Below are 10548 nucleotides of genomic sequence, written 5' to 3' on the forward strand. Positions count from 1 at the left end.
TAGCTTTATCATCCTTGATTGCTCCTTTTGTATTTGTAGCCTCTAGGGGACCCACTTTTTTTTATGAGGCTTCCTGCTTCTAATGCATTTAAAAAACATTTGGTTATTACTTTTTGAGCGTTTGGCTAGCTGTTCCTCAAAATCTTTTTTGGCTTTCCTTATTACAGTTTTACATTTTATTTGGTAGTGTTTATGTTCCTTTCTATTTACCTCACTAGGATTTGCCTTCCACCTTTTGAAAGATGCCTTTTTATCCCTCAGTACTTGTTTTACATGGGAGTTAAGCCATCGTGGCTCTTTTTTCGGTTTCTTAGTATGTTTTTTAATTTGGAGTATACATTTCAGTTGGGCCTCTATTATAGTATCTTTGAGAAGCTTCATGCAGCTTGCAGGGTTTTTGTTCTAGTCACTCTGGCTTTTAATTTCTGTTTAACTAACCTCCTCATTTTTGCATAATTCCCCCTTTTGAAATTAAATTCCAGAGTGTTAGACTGCAGAGGTGTTCTTCCCACCACAGGAATATTAAATGTTATTACATTATGATCACTGTTCCGAAGCGGTCCTGTAATATTGACCTCATGGACCAGATCCTGCACTCCACTCAGTACTAAATTGAGAATTGCCCCTCCCCTTGTGGGTTCTCGTATCAGCTGCTCCAAGAAGCAGTCATTAACAGCATCATCATCATCATCATCAATAACCATGGGCTCAGTGCCCGTTGGTGTCTGATGCCTCTCTCAGTATTCCTTCCATCTTACCCTATCCACTGCAGAGTGGCTTAGTCTCTGTAGACCAGCTCTGCACCAATCTACTACATCATCTATCCATTCTCTGTGGGGTCTGCCTCTCCTATTTGAACCATCCATTATGCCGAATACTAGGGTCTTGATTTTTCGTTTGTCGTTCATTCTGCAAATATGTCCAAATAGTTGTAGCTTCCGTTTTATAACCTTCTGCAGCAGGTTCTCTTTCGGCTGTATCTTCCTATATAATTCCTCATTGGTGGCCTTGTGCATCCATCCTATTTTCAGAATCTTTCTATAACAATTCCTTTTGAATGCCAATATTCTTCTTTTCGAATCTTTCATTATCACCCGTCTCACATCTGTACAACATGTTGCTGAACACACGTTTTCAAGACGCCCAGCTTCGTTCTTAAGCTAATTGCTTTGCTTTTCCAGATCTTATCCATCGCCTTCAAACTCGTTCTTGCTTTCGCTAGTCTAGTTGCTATTTCCTTCTTACAGTCTAGAGCATACGTTATGTTGCTTCCCAGATATGTGAACGTCTCTACATTTTCTAGTTCAATACCATCCACACTGATCTTCCTTCGTATTTCCTTATCTCCAAATACCATTGTTTTTGTTTTATCAATATTGATAATCAGTCCGTACTGCTTCCCTTCTTCGTTTAACACCTGCACCGTTTTCGCTAGCTTCTCCTCATCTTCCTCAATGATAACTATATCATCCATGAACCTCAAGTTGTTAATTCTTTTCCCATGCACAGATATCCCTTCTGCCTCTTCCTTGATCTTGTCCATTGCTTTCTCCAGATTTGTGATTAATAGACTTGGTGATATTGGATCTCCTTGTCTTGTACCTCTACTTGTTTTGAACCAACTTCCCAACTCCCCGCATATTCTCACCGCTGTCTCCGCATTATCACTGGTGTCTTTCAACAACCGTATTAGTCTGCTATCCACTCCACATGACTCCAACACTGCCCAAGTCACTTTCTGATCTGTAATGTCAAATGCCTTCTGAAAATCAACGAAGCAAGTGTATATGTTTTTGTTCTTTCGTCGAGCTTTCTCCACTATCAGTCTTAGTGCCAATATCTGCTGTATGGTACTTCTATCTTTTCTGAACCCTGCTTGCTTGTCTGCTACATGTTCTTCTATCTGTGATCTTAATCTCTCAGTCAGTATCATCATCAGCACCTTACCTCGATGACTCATTAGGGCAATCGTTCTGTAGTTCTTGCAATGCAATGTACTTTCTTTCTTGGGTGTTGTCACTAGCACAGATCTTGCCCATTCCTTAGGTGCCTTCCCTTCTTTCCATGCTATATTACATAGTCTGTGTATTTCCTGAATCATGCTTTCTCCGTCATGTTTGATCATCTCTCCCGTGATCTTATCATTTCCAGGGCTCTTGTTGTTCTTTAGGCGTTTCGCTGCTTTTTCTGCTTCCTCCTTTGAAATATCGTTGATGCTCTCGATGCTTGGGGGAGATATCTCTTTCAATTCTTCAGTCAGTCTCCCTGAGACACTCGAGTCCAACTGTGCTTTGTATAGATCGGTGCAATATCTTGTCCATAGCTGCACAGTCTTCTCCCTGTTCATGAGCACTTCCTCGTTCTCATCGTTGATCACAATCTGCTTCGATTGCCATTTCCTATCAATATTCCTAATTGTCTTATACACCTCCCTGGTCTTACATTCACCGTAATACCTCTCTATCTTCACATTACTCCTCTAACCATTTCTCCTTATCCTTTCTGGCTGCATTCCTTACCTCATTGCGTTTCATTGTATATTGCTGTTCTGCCATCTCAGAAACATCTCTTCTGATCTTCAACGCTCTTTTCTCTTGAACCAACTTCAGTGTCTTCTGGGTAATCCACTTCTTACTGATCTTTTCTTCTTCTGGAACAGTCTGCTCAATTATCTCTTCTATAGCACTGGCTATCCCTGCAACTCTCTTATCTAGGTCTTTCTCTGTGGTGATATTCTTAATCTTCTCTTTTGAGTGCTGTTCTGTATGCATTCTCTGTTTCTTCCTCACATAGCCTCGCCCCATCTCTTCTATTCTTAAACTGCGTCTTACATTTTCTTTTGAGTTTTTATCTTGATGTTTGCGATCACTAGACTGTGGTCTGAGTCTATAGCCACTCCTTGGAAAGTTCGGCACTGCTGTACTGATTTTATCCATCTTCTTATCAAAATCATATCTATCATATTCTTGGACTTCCCGTCATTTGATCATCATGTCCACTTCCTATAGTCCTTTTGTTGGAATCTCGTGTTGCAAATCACCATCTCATGCTCTGTAGCAAACTCTAACAGTTTCTCACCTCATTTGTTTCTTTCTCTATATCCAAACCTTCCCATGACTCTCTCCCAACCTTCATTATCTGTTCCATCCTTTGCATTCTAATCTCCTCTGATGATCAACACATCTTTCTTTGGTATCTCCTCCACCATCTTTGTCAAGTCTTTATAAAATAGCTCAATCTCTTCCTCCATACCGTCCGACGTGGGTGCATACACCTGAATGACTGAGATGTTGAATGGGTTTTGCTTTGAATCATGTGATCATCATTCTTGCACTCTCCGGTTTGTATCCTAATAATGCTTTTCTAGCAGTTTTGCTAAGAAGGAATCCAACTCCTGCTTCATGCTTCGTTTTGTTTCCTGACCAAATGACTTCACAACTGCATATCTCTCCTGATCCCGTCCAACATACCTCTGCCAGTCCAAGTATATCACATCAATATCTCTCCATTTCCTTGTGAAGCAGCTCTGATTTTCCAGTTGCCCACAGTGTTCGGATGTTCCATGTTCCAATGGATAACATATGTGTAAGGTGTAATTTTCTTTCTGTAGCCAAGTTATCAACCCAACCCAGATTGCTCGATTGGTATCGCGGACCTTGTTTATCCGGGTGATGTCCGAGCTGGCATCTTTTAACACTTGGTTGTACTGGCATCAGATTTCATTCATATTATTGTTTGACGGTCAGCGCATTGACACACGTGACCAACCCTCCTCCTTCATCCAGGCTTGGGACTGGCATGGAGCTCTCAGTGGCTTCATGGCGGAGTTATTAATGGCATCGAGAAATCTTATTTCTGCATCTCGTCCTGATGTGACATGTCAATATGGGGATAATTGAAATCCCCCATTACTAGTGAGTGTTTTATTTTGGTAGCCTCTCTAATCTCCCTTAGCATTTCAACATCACTATCACTGTCCTGATCAAGCCATTGATAATTTATCCCTACTGCTATATTCTTAGTAAAGCTTGGAATTACTATCCATAGCGATTCTAGGGAGCATTTTGATTCATTTAAAATTCTTATTTTTTTTGATTCTACATTATCTACTGAGACTCTATGGGCCCTTTTTTTCGAAACAGTAGCCTTCATGGTGCCTTATATTTTTGATCCCTGGTCTGTTCTTTTGAAAGAGTGGGGGCTGTGTGGACGCTCTTTTGAAAGGGCAGATCAGTCTTTTGTTCTGGTTTTCGGTGTGTGGATGCACTCTTTCAAAAGAAGTTCTTTTGAAAGAGATCTTCTGGGAGGATTTTTTTCAAAAGATCACTGTAGTGTGAACATAGCCTGTCTGTATTAGAAATCAGATATTTTCCTAGGTGGCCTAGATACCATAGTGGACTAAATTAAAGGCAAGAGCATTTGCCTTGATCTGACCATATTAGATGTTACACATCCTCTCTCTATTAGCTCAAGTATAGCATTACAGTATGGTTTATTAGTACAGATAGTCCCCAGCTTACAAGCAGGTTGTGTTCCAAACACCTGGTCCTAACTTGATTTGATCGTAAGTCAGAAATACCCTTATACTGTAACCCATGCAGGTACATGAGGGTTGTGTGGAATGCAATCCTCATGTACCTTGAAGTTTGCTTCAGTCAGGGAGGACGTGGGTTGGGTCTCTGGGAGGGGGCAGGGTGGGTTAAGCCTGGGGTGGGTTAGGGCAGCTGTGGAGGTGGGAGGGTGCAGTTGAGGTGGGGCTTGCAGGTTGTTGGACCAGGGCAGCAGGGGGTTGGGACGGGGGTTGAGCCTGTCCAGGGGGTTGGAGCCGGGGCTGTGGGGGTGATGGGTAGTGGGGTTGGAGCCGGAGCCCCACGTGCAGGGGAATGTGAGCTGGGGCTGGGGGTGGTTGGGAGGGGGGTTAAATGGGGTGAACTGGGTTTGGGGGGTTAGCTGGAGGAGTAGAGCCTCATGTGCCTTCAGTGGCTGACAGCCCAGGCGGGGGTGGGTTGAGCTGGAAGGAGGGATAGAGGCCCTGAACATGCTGGCGGTGGCTGACAGCTGGAGACCCAAGCACAGGGCGGGGGGCTTGAGCTGGGGCCGTGGGAGGGAAGGGTTGAGCTGGGTGGGGAGGTTGAACGGGGTGCACCGGCAGCAGCGTACTTGAGTGGAGGGGAGCCAGAGCCCCAGGCACTGGTTGAAGTTGGAGCCCCATGCATGGGGGTGTGATCTGGGGCCACATGGGGGGTGTTGAATGGCAGTGCACTGGGGTGGGGTGCTTGGGGGGGCAGGTTGGAGCCCTGCATGTGCTGAGCCAGCTGCGGAGGGGGTGGTGATCTGGAGCCATATGGGGGTTGGGGGTATTGGGTCTAGGTCTGTTGGGGTTGGGGGTGTGTGTGTGGGGAGTCAAGGCCCGGGTGTGCAGGGGGATTGGGACAGAGGTGTTGGAGCTGGGCCTGCCAAAGTTGGAGGGGAGCCTCAGGTATACAGCTGGAGCCAGAGGTGAATTGGGGCGCGCGGGGTGTATGTGTGTATGTTAGCTGGAGGTTGGTTGTAAGTATGAATGGTCGTAAGTTGATGTACTCAAAAGTTAGGGACCGTCTGTATATTATGGTTTTGTATGCTCATACATGCATTTAACCACTAGAGGGCTGTAATTTGCCAGATTTGCTGGAGTAATAGGTAGGACTGTGTTCTGATTTTGTGTAATTATTTTAAATGAAATTAATTATATTAAAACTTTATATTTTTAAACCATAATGTATACTGTATAATTTAAGAAAAAGTAGTAGTAAGGAAACAGAACAGATAAAGTGGCAAGAGTGTTGTATTAGCTGTCATGTAAGTAAGGATTCAAAGACAAGGAAAAGACTGGCTAAGGGAATAAAGAGTTATATAATTCTTTATTTTTAACAAATGCTATATATGTCAAACACCAAAGGCTCTAAAGTAAAAGTCATTTTATATGCAGGCAGTAAACATTTTCATTAAAAGCTATTTTAGATTCATTCCATATAGAACTTGTTTGCAAAAATTATCTTTAATTTTTTTGAATTTCAGCTATAGAGTGGCAAAATATTTTGTCAGGTAGACAAATACAAGAGAAATATCAAGAAAAATACTTGCGTAATGGAATGTTAATTCATATTGCACATATATTATAGATGTATGTAAAAATAGCTGAACAGAGTTTCAGTACACTTTAGCTTTTATGCAGTTTTAACTACATAACAGAGGTGCCAAGGGGAATGACATACCTGAAGTTAAAGGCCTTAATCTTTTAAGTGCCAGGTCTTCTATTTCTTGTTAGCACTGAATTAATAGAATACTAGTAATGAGATTATATCTGACTGACTAACATGCCTCTAACACAAACCAGTTATTTAGGAGTTTTAAAATTAAAAACTTAGTCATGTTTTCACTTTAGTTTCAAAATTTCAGAGTCACTGTAAGGTGTCCCCCCTTTCATACTTCTCCTCCACAGGTCTGATTTACTTACATGACATTAGCACATATATCTATGCCTACTTTGTATTTTTCCATAGGGTCTTTAACATAGCGGTGATGTTTACAATCTTGTCATCAAGGGCCTGATTGAAAGCCCAGTAAAATTAGTGGGAGTCTTTCCACTGACTTCTGTGAGCTTTGGATCAGAAGTCAAATACTACAATCCCATTTTCGACGTGACAACAATTACCTATTTTGCATTGGCAGACAATTTGTCCGTGTAGAAGAGACTATATAGTCCCTGTAACTTTTTTCTGTATGACTCCAAACTCTCATCTTTTAGAAGATTTAATGTATGTTTGATGTTTGTGTTTACACATCAATTTAGATTTACATTTTTAATTATTTTTAAAATGCATTATTTGCTAATTGAGAAACATGGAGCATGTTAACTAGTTCTAATGTCATAAGTGAGATAGGCAGTGTAGTTCATTAGCAGGTGTACCAAGGCAGGCATCCACTTACTCAAGCAGCGGCACCTTAAAAACACATAAATAGCAGAATTTACCTCGTGACATAAAAATTCTGTGAAAATGAGATCACCTGCATAATAATGTGATACGAGTCAGTTGAAAATAGTCTTATTATCTGGATCAGTAATTACTGGGGAAAATCAAAGAAAATGCTTTTGACGACTAATTGTTTTGTATTTTTGACTTTTGACAAGTTATTAATCATTACAGGAGAGAAAAGAAGTAAGCAAGAATCTGAGTAAGTCAATTATCTACACTTCTGTGTAATGACAACAGTCTCTCATGAAAACTGATAACAGTTCTTATATATTATGCAATTAACCTTTTGTTACTGATTTGCAAAGAGCTGAGAAAGACCTCCAATAAGAATAATAGTACTTTAGTCATACAAGCTTTGCAGAACTTATTTCATATTCTTTTTAAATAAGTAGACATTTCTTTTTTATTTCCTTCCGCCTACTTATCTGGGGAAAATTCACTATCAGAGTTAACTACTTCCAGCAGAGAGAATGGTCTGAGTGCATAGAAGGCAGGAACAGCAGGCTGCTCAAACCAAGGAGGAGAACTGGAAGCATATTATCTCCAGGCGGAAAAAGACAATTCAGGTCTCTCCAGTTCCAGTGGAGTTAAATAACCACTTTCAGCCTCTCTGCACAGGTGATATGGTGGAGATAGCTGGGGCTGATACCTCACAAGGAATGGATCAGAAGGAGACCCCATGGTTCCTAAGGCATGGCATGCACAGTCCTAGGGATAGCAGCGAAGGGTCCTGTGGCACCTTATAGACTAACAGAAAAGTTTTGAGCATGAGCTTTCATGAGCACAGACTCGCTTCATCAGATGCTGGTCTTGGAAATCTGCAGGGCCAGGTATAAATAAGCCAGAGCAAGGGTGGGGATAACAAGGTTAGCTCAGTCAGCCAGGGTGAGGCTTACTACCAGCAGTTGATCTGGAGGTGTGAACACCAAGGGAGGGGAAGCTGCTTTTGTATTTAGCCAGCCATTCGCAGTCTTTGTTTAAGCCTGAGCTGAGGGCGTCGAATTTGCAGATGAATTGTAGCTCAGAAATTTCTCTTTGGAGTCTGGTCCTGAAATTTCTTTGCTGTAGGATAGCTACTTTTAAGTCTGCTACTGTGTGGCCTCGGAGATTGAAGTGCTCTCCTACGGGTTTTTGTATATTGCCATTTCTGATATCTGATTTGTGTGCGTTTATTCTTTTACATAGAGACCGTCCAGTTTGTCCGATGTATATAGCAGAGGGGCATTGCTGGCACATGATGGCATAAATTATATTGGTAGATGTGCAGCTGAATGAACCCACGATGGTGTGGCTGATCTGGTTAGGTCCTGTAACGGTGTTGCTGGTGTAGATACGTCGGTAGAGCTGGCAACGAGGTTTGTTGCATGGATGGGTCCCTGAGTTAGAGTGACTGTGGTGCAGTGTATAGTTGCTGGTTAGGATTTGCTTCAGGTTGGCAGGTTGTCTGTGGGCAAGGACTGGTCTGCCTCCCAAGGCCTGTGAGGGATGGGGTTCTATGACCACCACCCCTAAGAGGGACGGAATCATCCATCTGCCGTCCGGACCTAGAATGCCGGCAAGTTTACTGCTTGCTGGGAGCTAGAATCTGGGATGTTACAGAGTTTCTGCCAAAAATTGTTAAACCTGTAGACTATTACCTCTCCTGCTTCTCTATGTAGGAACCAATGATACAGCCAAGAGCGACCTTGATGACATCACAGCAGATTACATAACCTTCGGAAGGAAGATCAAGGAGTATGGAGCACGAGTGGTGTTCTCATCCATCCTCCCTGTGGAAGGAGGAGGTCCGGGTAGGGACTGTCAAATTGCAGAAGTAAATGTGTGGTTGCATAGGTGGTGTAGCAGAGAAGGATTCGGTTTCTTTGACCATGGGATTCTCTTTTGTGAGCAGGGATTGCTGGGAAGAGATGGGATCCACCTAACAAAGAGAGGAAAGGGCATCTTGATGAACAGACTTGCAAACCTACTGAGGAGGGTTTAAACTAGGTTCATCAGGGCATGGTGACACAAGCCCTGAGGTAAGTGGAGAAGGAGGAGGGAACAATCAAGTAGGTTTCCTGGGTGAAGAGGAGAAAGTGGGCCAATTGGCCACTGCTCTAAGATGCTTATACACAAATGCCAGAATCCTAGAGAACAAATGGGAAGAATTAGAGGCCCTGGCACAGTCAAAGAAGTATGAGGTGGTTGGAATAATGGAGACTTGGTGGGATGATTTGCATAACTGGAGCATGGTCATGGGAGGTTACAAACTGTTTAGGAAGGACAGATAGGGAAGAATAGGAGGAGGACTTGCACTCTATGGGAGCGAGCAGTATGATTGCTCAGAGCTCCAGTATAAGGGAGGAGAAAATCCAGTTGAGTGTTTTTGGGTTAAGCTTAGAGATGAAAATAACAGAGGTGATGTTGTAGTTGGTGTCTGCTGTAGACTGCCAGATCAGGGAGATGAGGTACATAAGAATGGCCATACTGGGTCAGACCAAAGGTCCATCTAGCCCAGTATCCTGTCTGCCAACAGTAGCCAATGCCAGGTACCCCAGAGGAGGTGAACCAACGACAATGATCAAGCGATTTGTCTCCTGTCACCCGTCTCCCGCCTTTGACAAAAGGCTAGGCACCATACCTTACCCCTTGCTAATAGCTATCTATGGACTTAACCTCCAAACATTTATCGAGCTCTTTTTCAAACTCTGTTAGAGTCCTGGCCTTCACAGCATCCTCCGGCAAGGAGTTCCACAGGTTGACCGTGTGCTGTGTGAAGAATAACTGATTAGTTTTGAACCTGCTACCCATTAATCTCAATTGGTGTCCTCTAGTTCTTATATTATGGGAACAAGTAAATAACTTTTCTGTATTCACTTTCTCCACACCATTCATGATTTTATATACCTCTATCATATCGCCCCTAAGTCTCCTCTTTTCTAGACTGAAAAGTCCCAGTCTCTCTAGCCTCTCCTCATATGGGACCTGTTCCAAAACCTTAATCATTTTAGTCGCCCTTTTCTGAACCTTTTCTGACGCCGATACCTCTTTTCTGAGGTGAGGAGACCACATCTGCATGCAGTACTCAAGGTGTGAGCGTACCATAGTTTTATACAGGGGAAGTAAGATATTCTTTGTCTTATTTTCTATCCCTTTTTTAATTATTCCTAACATCCAATTGGCTCTACTGACTGCTGCTGCACACTGTGTGGATGTTTTCAGAGAACTATCTACTATAATTCCAAGATCCCTTTCCTGATCTGTTGTAGCTAAATTTGCCCCCCTCATATTGTATGTATAATTGGGGTTATTTTTCCCAATGTGCATTACCTTATACTTACCCACATTAAATTTCATTTGCCACTTTGCTGCCCAATCACTCAGTTTGTCAAGATCTTTTTGAAGTGCTTCACAATCTGCTTTGGTTTTGACTATCCTGAACAGTTTGGTGACATCTGCAAACTTTGCCCCCTCACTGCTTACCCCTTTCTCTAGATCATTGATGAATAAGTTGAACAAGATTGGTCCCAGGACTGACCCTTGGTGAACGCCA

Source organism: Carettochelys insculpta, chromosome 16 (assembly GCF_033958435.1).
Source record: "Carettochelys insculpta isolate YL-2023 chromosome 16, ASM3395843v1, whole genome shotgun sequence".
Lineage (NCBI taxonomy): Eukaryota > Metazoa > Chordata > Testudines > Carettochelyidae > Carettochelys > Carettochelys insculpta.